This window comes from Castor canadensis, chromosome 11, assembly GCF_047511655.1.
Source record: "Castor canadensis chromosome 11, mCasCan1.hap1v2, whole genome shotgun sequence".
NCBI lineage: Eukaryota > Metazoa > Chordata > Mammalia > Rodentia > Castoridae > Castor > Castor canadensis.
The window spans coordinates 22,546,387-22,559,518 of record NC_133396.1 but is presented as its reverse complement, the minus strand read 5'-3'; positions in this window follow the sequence as shown (position 1 = coordinate 22,559,518).

Below are 13,132 nucleotides of genomic sequence, written 5' to 3'. Positions count from 1 at the left end.
TCATTCTGCCGTAATGCAAGCAGGCTTCTGATGCCCGATTCTCTCTGTGCACACCTGCCAGCACCTTTGTAATTAGTTCTTGGTTAGATTTAATGATCATTTTAATTAAATGCTTCCTGGTCAAATAACTTTGTGGCTTCTGTTTGATCCCTCCATGATACAAAGACATCTGGACATTCTTCAGTACATCACCTTGATCCATTATCCAAAGACATCATGCTAAATGTGCCTAGCACACGAACGACATTGTGGGCTCCATGCATTCCAAAGAGTGGAAAGGAAACCCTGCAGACACGCAGGGAGTCTGCATGCCAGGACATCCCATCCAAAGTCAAAGTCAAACTACTGCACCCCTAGTTCAAATACCAAAATCCAAAATGCTCCAAAATCCAAAACTTTTTGAGTGCTGACATGATGACATATCTAGAAAATTAAACTTTGAAACTTTGTTTCACACACAAAATTATTTTTTAAATTGTATAAAATCACCTTCAGTCTCTGTGTATAAAGTGTACATGACGCTGGAAGTGTGGCTCAAATGGTAGAGCACCCTGAATTCAAACCCCCATTATTGTCACAAAAAATAAAGTGTACACATATGAAACATAAATGAATTTTGTGTTTCAACTTGTATCCCACCCCTAAGATATCTCGTTATTATTTGCAAATACTCCCAAATCCAAAAAACTCTGAAACACCAAATACTTCTGGGGTCAAGCATTTTGGAGAGGGGATACCTGACCTGCATTTCCCACTATGATGAAGGATGAACAACAGGTAGGAAGTCTCTCTCTCTCTCTCTCTCTTTCACTCACTCTCTCTCTGTTTTTGGCAATACTGGGGCTTGAACTCAGGGCTTCATGCTTGCTAGGCAAGTGCTCTACCACTTGAACCACTCTGCCAGTCCTGTTTTATGTTAGGTATTTTCAACATAGGATCTCACAAACTATTTGCTTGGGTAGGCTTTGAACCTTGATCCTCCTGATCTCTGCCTTCTGAGAAGCAAGGATAACAGGTGTGAACCACTGGCGCTCAGCTTAGGATGCCTCTTTGTATTCTGAAGATAGTATATTCTATACCTGGCAATACTGCTTTGACCCATACCCAGCTGTCCCAAAAAGCTGCTGACTTTAATTGGGCCCGGAACAGGAAAGGGCTCTGCAGCAGGTCCCTAGGTACACAGCCCAGCAGGCTCTGAGGCACACGAGCTATCAGCAGTGAGAAAGATGCCGTGTGACACTCATAGCACGTTCCAGTGGGAGAGTCACAAGGCCAGCCCCTAGGACACTGTGGCAAGGTCATACCATCTGCAGTGCAGGATCATATGCCTCTTAAAACATAACTCCAGACATGCTGTTGTGTAGAAATGGAGTGCCTGACCTTGGACTACCAAATGACCTTGTACCTAGAACTGCCCTCCCTTAACTGGGTTATGTCAAACCAGCCAAACCCTCAGGTGAGACAGTCTATCTGTAATCTGTCGCTAGATGAAGTGACACATCTAAGATTGATCCTCGGTAGGACCAGAGGGCACGAGCCCACTACATGTGAGGCCACTCAGAGCCCAAACCCACCAGAGCTGGGCTAGTTTCCCTCCCACTGCTCAACCCTGGCATCCTTTTTGACCATCTGATGCAGAGTTTGGTCTGTGCGCGGGCTGGTTCTGTATGTGAGTGAAAATGATAGGAGACAGACTATAGTCTCACTTAAAAGCGGCCTTGAAAGACAGTGGCAAGGCCAAATCCCCCCAAGGGGCAGCACTCTGGACCATGTACCTGGTCATCCATTTTGTATGGGCATTGAAGAGATCAAGGTTAGAATACACACAAACTTAGGGGTAGTGGCAAATGGCTTGGCCATGATCACATACTGGGCTACTGGGGACAAGGAGAGTGGTCATGTGGCTGACATGTTGGGTCTTGGGGGAGGGGGAGAGTCTGGGATTATCCAGGTAACTATACTGTAATCACATATGTCCTTACAAGTAGAGATCCTAGCCAGGAGTGGTGGATCATGCCTGTAATTCTAGCTAGTCAGAAGGTGGAGGAAGGAGGATCACAAGTTTGAGGCCAACCCAGACAAAGTTAGCAAGACCCTGTCTGAAAAACAAACATACAGATGAAAGGGCTACAGGTGTGGCTCAAGTGTTGGAGTGCTTGTCCTCCATGTGTGAGGCCCTGGATTCAATCTCCAATACCTCAAAACAAAACAAAACAAAATACAAACAGACAAACAACAGCAAAAAACAAGTGGAGATCCCTTGCTGGCTACAGTAAAAGTGAGACATGTGGCATGGAAGAAGGATCAGAGAGATGTGACATTACTGGTCTGAAGATGGAAGAATGGTGAAGGGTCCAGTACTACAGATGCAGGTTGAATACAGAAGGTGGCAGAGGCAAAGTCACAGTTCTCCCAGAGTCTCTAGGAAGGATGGCAGCCCTGCCGCTCCTTGAGTGTGGCCAGTGGGATCTTGGTTGGACTTCTGGCATACAGAGCTGGAAGACAATGAATCTGCTTTTTAAGCCACTAGGTTTGTAGTAATTTGTTGAAGTAGTAACACAAAACTTGTCCAAGGCCCTACAGGAGAAATTCACGGTTCTGGCTAGGAGCCAAGGTAGACGCTGAAGTGGCCTCATTTACTAACGGTCCGCATGACCATGTTAGTCAGCTTTTCCATCATCGTGACAAATCACTCAAGAAAATCAACTTCAAGGGAGAAAAGATTTATTTTGGCTCCTGGTTTCAGAGGTTTTGGTCTTTGGTCCATGGTCAAATGGCTGTATTGCTTTGAGGCCTGTGGCTCTGTTGCTTTCATGGTGGAAGGATATGGCTGAAGACAGTTGCTCACCTCATGGTAGCCAGGAAAGAGAAAGAGAGGGGAAAGAGAGAGCAAGAGAGAGAGAGAGAAGAAGAAGGAGGAGGAGGAGGAGAAGGAGGAAGAGGAGGAAGAGGAGGAGGAGAAGGAAAGAAGGAAGGAAGGGGAATTCCAAGATGGCGGCTAGAGTTAGGAAGCAGAAAGCGAGCCTCCTATAGTGAAATCTTGGAGAGACGCTGGAGACACACTTTGCAGGCATAATCACCGAGAAAAGGCATAACTTTGACTCCTCCACATCTCCAGCCGGCGCAGAGAATCTCCACTTCACGTTAAACGGAGAACCGAGGAGGCCCCCGGGGCCGCCAGTGGCTGGCGCCCATACGGCTTGGGAAGACGCGGACCAGGTGAGCTTCGCGGTACCGCGGTTCCCCCACAGACAAGCCTGGGCCAGAGCAGCATAGCCCCCTGGACAGACTGACCTCCACCCGGGAAAAAAAGAGAAACTGAGTACTAAGCAATAAGAACAGTTAAGACACGCTGGAAAGAGGGTGGGGCGCCCTGAGCGCTGAAGATTGGGGGAAGGGAAGCCTTCCCGGGACTGTAAATAAACGAGCCGGGCGGGCGGAGAGGCTCTGGCGGGAGCGGGGCGCGCCAGCAACCAGGAGCGGGGACGCTTGTGAGAGGAGGGAAGACCCACTTCCCACGTGAACTGTAAATAAACACGCAGGCCTGACAACGCGGGGCAGTGTCGCCTTTCCCAGTGCTTGGAAAGGGAAAAGCCTGTAGCAGAGGCCCCCCTCCCCCGCACAGGAGAACTCTGAGCAAACAAAGCCTGTGGGACCAGGTGAGTGCTAAGCTCACCCCAGAGATCTGCATAAATAACGCCGCCAGCTACAGGCTGAGAGCAGCAGGCAGGCAAGCCACAGTTGCAGATACCACCCTCAGAACTGCCTCCAGACGCTTTTTTTTTCTTTTTCTCCCTACCTTTGATGAGAGAACAACCGAATTACACCTGCAAGCCGAAAAACTTACTGAAACTGTATTGCATTTGAACTGGGGACACTTGGTGGGGTTTTTTTTTTTTTTTTTCATCTGTGTGTGTGTGAGTGTAGTTTTGTTCTACTTTATGCATCCCCTTTGATGAGACAACTACAGAACAACATCTGAGGCACCAACTCCAGGACTGGAGATTGAGACGGATATCCAAATTATTAAGACTGAAATTGCATTGCATATAAACTTGGAAGTTTTTTTGTTTTTTGTTTTTTTTTGTTTTTTTTAATTTTCTATTTTCCATTTTATTTTAATTCATTTTATAAATATATATTACTTTCATATACTTATTTTTTATTTTTTTATCTTTGATTTTCAATCCTCTCTCTGTCACTCTATTGTCTGTTCAGCTTACTGTCGATTAGTACACTAACACTCCCTGTTTATACCTTTGAAACTCTCTTGTCTGATACCTTGTTCTGCTTTCTCCCTCTTGTCTGTATATTTGTTTTCCCCTTTTCTTTAACTTCTTGCTTTCCATCTCAGCTCACTCTTCCATTCTCAATATTACCATTGTTATTATTACAAGCTAGAAAATACTTAATTACACACAGTACAGGGACAGTAACAACACCAAGGACAATGACAGGAAGACAGAAAAAACAAGGAAACCAGTTTCCCCACAGCAAAAAATTAGTACAGGAACCAGAGGGGAATGAAGAGAACAGAAACTCAGAGCCAGACTCCAACAAAATGAAGATAAACTATGCCAAAGGACCCAATGAAGCCTACAAGAATAATTTAAAAGAAGACATACTACAAGTACTCAATGAGAATTTTATAGAGATGATACTGGATAGGGTCAACCAAAATGTACAGGAGACACTCAAGAAATTCCAAGACAATAAAAATAGAGAATTTGAAAAAGCAAAAGAAGAAATAAAGGAAACCATAGAAGCACTGTATAAACACCAAAGTGAAAGAACACAATGAATAAATGGATAAATGAACTCAGGACAAAAATAGACAACAATAAAGAAGAAAACAGCCAGGATATGGAAAACCTCAGAAAAAAGAACGAAACAGAACTGCAAAACAAAATGGAAGGCCAATCCAGCAGAATAGAACAAACAGAAGACAGAATCTCAGAACTTGAAGATGAAATGGTAATTAAAGGAAAAACTGAAGAACTACTAATTAAACAACTCAAGACCTGTGAAAAGAAAATGCAAGAACTCACTGACTCCATCAAAAGACCAAACTTGAGAATCATGGGCATCGAAGAAGGAGAAGAGGAGCAAGCGAAGGGAATGCGTAATATATTCAACAAAATAATAACGGAAAATTTCCCAAATCTAGAGAAAGATATTCCCATACAAATGCAAGAGGCCTCCAGGACACCAAACAGACCAGATCAAAATAGAACTACTCCACGACATATCATCATTAAAACAACAAGTTCAGAAACTAAGGAAAGAATATTGAAGGCTGCAAGAGAGAAAAAACAAGTAACATACAAAGGTAAACCCATCAAAATCACAGCAGACTTCTCAACAGAAACATTAAAAGCAAGAAGAGCGTGGGGTGAGATCTTCCGGGCACTGAATGAAAATAACTTCAACCCCAGGATACTCTACCCAGCAAAGCTATCATTCAAAATAGATGGAGCAATAAAAGTCTTCCATGATAAGCAGAAACTAAAACAATATGTGACCACAAAGCCACCATTACAAAAGATTCTGCAAGGGATCCTGCACACAGAAAGTGACACCCAACTTAACCATGAAAAGGCAGGCAGCACCAAACCACAGGATAAGAAAAAGCAAGACAGTAGAGAGTAACATCAAGTTAGGTACACACAATCAAACCTTCAAACAACTAAGATAACTAAATGGCAGGAATCACCACATACCTATCAGTACTAACACTTAATGTTAATGGACTTAATTCACCCATCAAAAGACACCGTTTGACAAAATGGATTAAAAAAGAAGATCCAACAATTTGTTGCTTACAGGAGACCCATCTCACCGAGAGAAATAAGCATATGCTTAGGATGAAAGGCTGGAAGAAGATTTACCAAGCCAATGGCCCCCGAAAACAAGCAGGAGTAGCAATACTTATCTCTGACAAAGTAGACTTCAAACCTACATTGATCAAACAAGATAAAGAAGGACATTCCATACTAATAAAAGGGGAAATAGACCAAAAGGAAATAATAATCATCAATCTGTACGCACCCAATGTCAACGCACCCAATTTCATCAAACATACCCTGAAAGACCTAAAAGCATATATAAACGCCAACACAGTGGTTGTGGGAGACTTTAACACTCCATTATCATCAATAGATAGGTCATCCAAACAAAAACTCAATAAAGAAATCCAAGATCTAAAATATGCAATAGATCAAGTGGACCTAGTAGATGTCTACAGAACATTTCATCCAACCTCTACACAATATACATTCTTCTCAGCAGCCCATGGAACCTTCTCCAAAATAGATCATATCCTAGGGCACAAAGCAAGCCTCAGCAAATATAAGAAAATAGAAATAATACCGTGCATACTATCTGACCACAATGCAGTAAAAGTAGAACTCAACAACAAAAGTAAAGACAAAAAACATGCAAACAGCTGGAAACTAAATAACTCATTACTTAATGAAGAATGGATCATCGATGCAATAAAAGAGGAAATTAAAAAGTTCCTAGAAGTCAATGAAAATGAAAACACAACCTACCAGAACCTATGGGACACAGCTAAGGCAGTCTTGAGAGGAAAGTTTATAGCCATGAGTGCATATATTAAAAAGATTGAAAGATCCCAAATCAATGACCTAATGATACATCTCAAACTCCTAGAAAAACAAGAACAAGCAAATCCCAAAACAAATAGAAGGAGAGAAATAATAAAAATAAGAGCTGAAATCAACGAAATAGAAACCAAAAAAACCATACAAAGAATTAATGAAACAAAAAGTTGGTTCTTTGAAAAAATAAACAAGATCGATAGACCCCTGGCAAACCTGACTAAAATGAGGAGAGAAAAAACCCAAATTAGTAGAATCAGGAATGCAAAAGGGGAGATAACAACAAACACCATGGAAGTCCAGGAAATCATCAGAGACTACTTTGAGAACCTATATTCAAATAAATTTGAAAATCTAAAAGAAATGGACAGATTTCTAGATACATATGATCATCCAAAACTGAACCAAGAGGAAATTAATCACCTGAATAGACCTATAACACAAAATGAAATTGAAGCAGCAATCAAGAGTCTCCCCAAAAAGAAAAGTCCAGGACCCGATGGATTCTCTGCTGAATTCTATCAGACCTTTAAAGAAGAACTGATACCAACCCTCCTTAAACTGTTCCATGAAATAGAAAGGGAAGGAAAACTGCCAAACACATTTTATGAAGCCAGTATTACACTTATCCCAAAACCAGGCAAAGACACCTCCAAAAAGGAGAACTATAGGCCAATCTCCTTAATGAACATTGATGCAAAAATCCTCAACAAAATAATGGCAAATCGAATTCAGCAACACATCAAAAAGATTATTCACCACGACCAGGTAGGCTTCATCCCAGGGATGCAGGGGTGGTTCAACATACGAAAATCAATAAACGTAATAAACCACATTAACAGAAGCAAAGACAAAAACCACTTGATCATCTCAATAGATGCAGAAAAAGCCTTTGATAAGATCCAACATCATTTCATGATAAAAGCTCTAAGAAAACTAGGAATAGAAGGAAAGTTCCTCAACATTATAAAAGCTATATATGACAAACCTACAGCCAGCATTATACTTAACGGAGAAAAATTAAAACCATTCCCTCTAAAATCAGGAACCAGACAAGGATGCCCACTATCTCCACTCCTATTCAACATAGTACTGGAATTCCTAGCCAGAGCAATTAGGCAAGAAGAAGGAATAAAAGGAATACAAATAGGTAAAGAAACTGTCAAAATATCCCTATTTGCAGACGACATGATCCTATACCTTAAAGACCCAAAAAACTCTACTCAGAAGCTTCTAGACATCATCAATAGCTATAGCAAGGTAGCAGGATATAAAATCAACATAGAAAAATCATTAGCATTTCTATACACTAACAATGAGCAAACGGAAAAAGAATGTATGAAAACAATTCCATTTACAATAGCCTCAAAAAAAATCAAATACCTAGGTGTAAACCTAACAAAAGATGTGAAAGACCTCTACAAGGAAAACTATACACTTCTGAAGAAAGAGATTGAGGAAGACTATAGAAAGTGGAGAGATCTCCCATGCTCATGGATTGGTAGAATCAACATAGTAAAAATGTCTATACTCCCAAAAGTAATCTACATGTTTAATGCAATTCCCATCAAAATTCCAATGACATTCATCAAAGAGATTGAAAAATCTACTGTGAAATTTATATGGAAACACAAGAGGCCACGAATAGCCAAGGCAATACTCAGTCAAAAGAACAATGCAGGAGGTATCACAATACCTGACTTCAAACTATATTACAAAGCAATAATAATAAAAACAGCATGGTACTGGCACAAAAACAGACATGAAGACCAGTGGAACAGAATAGAGGATCCAGATATGAAGCCACACAACTATAAGCAACTTATCTTTGACAAAGGAGCTAAAAATATACGATGGAGAAATAGCAGCCTCTTCAACAAAAACTGCTGGGAAAACTGGTTAGCAGTCTGCAAAAAACTGAAACTAGATCCATGTATATCACCCTATACCAAGATTAACTCAAAATGGATCAAGGATCTTAATATCAGACCCCAAACTCTTAAGTTGATACAAGAAAGAGTAGGAAATACTCTGGAGTTAGTAGGTATAGGTAAGAACTTTCTCAATGAAACCCCAGCAGCACAGCAACTAAGAGATAGCATAGATAAATGGGACCTCATAAAACTAAAAAGCTTCTGTTCATCAAAAGAAATGGTCTCTAAACTGAAGAGAACACCCACAGAGTGGGAGAAAATATTTGCCAATTATACATCAGACAAAGGACTGATAACCAGAATATACAGGGAACTTAAAAAACTAAATTCTCCCAAAACTAATGAACCAATAAAGAAATGGGCATGTGAACTAAACAGAACTTTCTCAAAAGAAGAAATTCAAATGGCCAGAAAACACATGAAAAAATGCTCACCATCTCTAGCAATAAAGGAAATGCAAATTAAAACCACACTAAGATTCCACCTCACCCCTGTTAGAATAGCCATCATCAGCAACACCACCAACAACAGGTGTTGGCGAGGATGCGGGGAAAAAGGAACCCTCTTACACTGTTGGTGGGAATGTAGACTAGTACAACCACTCTGGAAAAAAATTTGGAGGCTACTTAAAAAGCTGGACATCGATCTACCATTTGATCCAGCAATACCACTCTTGGGGATATACCCAAAAGACTGTTACTCCAGAGGCACCTGCACATCCATGTTTATTGCGGCACTATTCACAATAGCCAAGTTATGGAAACAGCCAAGATGCCCCAGCACTGACGAATGGATTAAGAAAATGTGGTATCTATACACAATGGAATTTTATGCAGCCATGAAGAAGAACGAAATGTTATCATTCGCTGGTAAATGGATGGAATTGGAGAACATCATTCTGAGTGAGGTTAGCTTGGCTCAAAAAACCAAAAATCGTATGTTCTCCCTCATATGTGGACATTAGATCAAGGGCAAACACAACAAGGGGATTGGACTATAAGCACATGATAAAAGCGAGAGCACACAAGGGAGGGGTGAGGATAGGTAAGACACCTAAAAAACTAGCTAGCATTTGTTGCCCTTAATGCAGAGAAACTAAAGCAGATACCTTAAAGCAACTGAGGCCAATAGGAAAAGGGGACCAGGAACTAGAGAAAAGGTTAGATTAAAAAGAATTAACCTAGAAGGTAACACCCATGCACAGGAAATCAATGTGAGTCAATGCCCTGTATAGCTATCCTTATCTCAACCAGCAAAACCCCTTGTTCCTTCCTATTATTGCTTATACTCTCTCTACAACAAAATTAGAGATAAGGGCAAAATAGTTTCTGCTGGGTATTGAGTGGGGGAGCGGGAGGGGGTGGAGTGGGTGGTAAGGGAGGGGGTGGGGGCAGGGGGGAGAAATAAACCAAGCCTTGTATCCACATATGAATAATAAAAGAAAAATGAAAAAAAAAACAAAACAAAAAACAAAATCTTCCACTTAGAACTATTTTGTTATAATTTTTAATGCAGTATTTACAGTAATAAAATTATATTTCTTTAAAAAAAAATAAAAAAAATAAAAAAATAAAAAAAAATAAAAAGTTTATTAGCATAAAAAAAAAAAGAAGGAAGGAAGGAAGGAAGGAAGGAAGGAAGAGGCAGCAGGAGACAAGATATACCCTTCCAGGGAAGGTCCCCAGTGACCTACTTCTTCCACCTAGACCCCATCTTCTTCAGTTCCCCCCACCTCCAATAGCGCCACCAGCTGGGGACCAAGCCTTCAACACATGAGCACTGGGGACATCCCAGATCTAAACTCTAACAGACTCCCAGGATGAGTTTGAACTTCTCATCCTCACAACTCCAGGCTCTATTGGGTTAGAGGTTCTGGTCCCCAGCGAAGGATGCAGCAGGGGTTTCATGGGACTAGAAACTATGGCGGTTGCTACCTGTGGTTCCTTATGTCTGGAGAGCAGTGGGCAAAAAGAAAAGCTGCCATCTTAGCAGGGATAGTCAGCTGTAATCATCACAGGAAGTAGGGCTGCTACTGCACAGCAGAGGCAGGGAGGAATAGGCTACATCTATCCCCTGGGCACCTCTTGTTCCTCTTGTGCTCAGCTGTGGTTACTAAAGGACATGTACATCCATTCTGGCCCTAGAACAAATTGCCACAAACACAGTGCCTTACAACAAAGTGGATGTATTCTCCTACTGTTCTAGAAGTCGCAGTGGGTCTCCTGGGGCTAGAATCAAGGTGTCATTGGTAGGGCTGACAGCTCCAGGCATAATCTGCTTCTGTGACTTTCCTTCCGACTTCTGGGGAGTGCCTGAGTTCCTCCAGCCAGAATCATTGCTGTCCAACCTCTGCCTCTGTCATCACATCTGCTTCTACGCCTGACATTCCTGCCTCCCTGTTCCACTTATGACTACACCCTTCCCTGGGATTACATCAGGCCACCCAAATAGTCCTGGATACCACATTCATTTTAAGCTCAATTTAGTCACATCTGCAGAGTCCCTTTTGTCATGTGAGATTACACATTTCCAGGTCCAGGGATTGGACATCTTTGGAAGGACATCATTCTGTCTGCTATAGAAAGGCCTGGTGATCAGGCTACAGAACCTCAGGGAGGCAGGCCTGGGTCATAGGATCAGGTAGGCCTGGCACCAGCAGCAATGCTAGCTGAGGGCCGGGGGTCTAGGATGGACAGTGAAGTAGGGAGCGATGGCTGGTCCAAGACCCACTGCAACTGGTGGCTGAAGGTTAAGGGGGAGACTAAGCTTCAGTTCTTCTGGAGGAAGAGAGGCCTGTTGGGAGATTGAAAAAGGGCCCCGAACCCTCAGGAACAGTGTTGCTAAGCAGCAAGGAGGTATGCCACCAGTCCCCTTGAAGGAGGCCTGCGACACAACCCTGGCACCTCCAGCTGTCCCATCCATTGGGGATGGACTCCACTGCAAAGAGCCCAGGCTCCAAAGTCAGGACCTGCCTTGGGAACCTACCTGTCACATCTACCGGCTGACCCTGGTGGGCACAGAGGCTCAACTAAGGACAATCTGGTAGTCTGTGGTGGCATCCCAAAAACCAGCTGGCTAATTCACTAATGCCTCATAGTTGAATAACTTCCCTAACTTCAAATAGTAGAAATACAAGTGGTGTTTAGAGACACTGTGACCTGAAACTATGTGAAATGATAGTCATTTATACTGTAAATGCTATTTTCATTATTGAAATGCTAAATTTCAGGCAAAGTTGTAAAAATAATGGTGGACTTTTCCCTTTTTGAGCTCATGGATCCTCAGATTAAGAACCCCTGTGTTTTTTTTTCCCTATATTGTAGGGTTTAATTAATCCCTTTAATCTTGTTGCTTTCTTATATAGAAATACAGAAGTAGGAATCAAGGTTTGTTTTTATTAATTGATTAGCAAATTGATTGATGGGACTGGGGTCTGAGCTCAGTGGCAGATGGTCTATCACTTGAGCTACTCCTCCAGTCCATTTTGCTCTGGTTATTTTGGAGATGGGGTCTTGTGAACTATTTGCCTGGGCTGACCTCAAGCCACAATCCTCCTGATCTCAGCCTCCCAAGTAGCTAGGATTACAGGTGTTAACTACTGGCACCCAGCTCAAGGATTGTTTTTAGAAGTGCCAAAATCATCAGAGAACGTATATACATCTATTTGGGTTTTCTAACATGCTTGGCAGGCTACCTCATAGTCCAAAATAGCTGCTTGAACTCCAGGCATCACATCTGTATTCTAGTCCCTATAAAGCAGGAAGAGATGAAGAAGGGAGCATCTTAAGGATGTTTCCTGGAAGTTACACATGATATTCTCAGTAACATTCTATTGACCAGAATTTACACATATCCACACATAGTTGCCAGTGAAGCTGGAAAATACTTTGATCAGAGAACCTTTTTAATGAGTTAAATATCAGCTATGGAGGGGGTATACATTGAGGAACAGCCACAATAATGCTAAGAAGCCATCTCACTTGGAAATTCCTCCCAGTTATGAATGAACAGCTTATTCTTTCTCTTTGAAAGTTTCCTGAAAACACTTTTCCCAAAAAAAGTCATTTTCCAGTGAGACAGATGACAGCCTTCAAAACCAACACTTCCTTATTTTCAACTGCAAATTCAGAGACTCAGAATTCAGGGTGTGTTTAGACAGCCTGACGTGGATTTGTTCTGCCTAATTGTCAGTGACTCAGGGCGCTTCAATGAGACACCTGACAGTCCTCCCTGAAAGCCAGCGTAGGGACATATCCACAGGAACACAGCTCACATTTGAGGCACAAGAGAGCCAATGCCATAGTGGAAATTCGAGTTGACTCGCATGCACACGTATACACATCTTGATGAGAGAGGGAGACAGACCCGTGCTTTAATTTCCCTGCTCCTCGCTGTCACTGATTACTGTTTGACCTTACGGTTTCTTTTCCCTTGGGATATTTCCAGAACGGCTCTTCCCTACCTCCTTTTCCCTGCTAGCACCAATCGCCCCTTGTCTAGGTTTCCTGTGTCCTGGTGAGAAGAGGGTAACTGCAGATGAGGGGTTCAGTTACATGCAACTCAGCAGTGTAATTATTG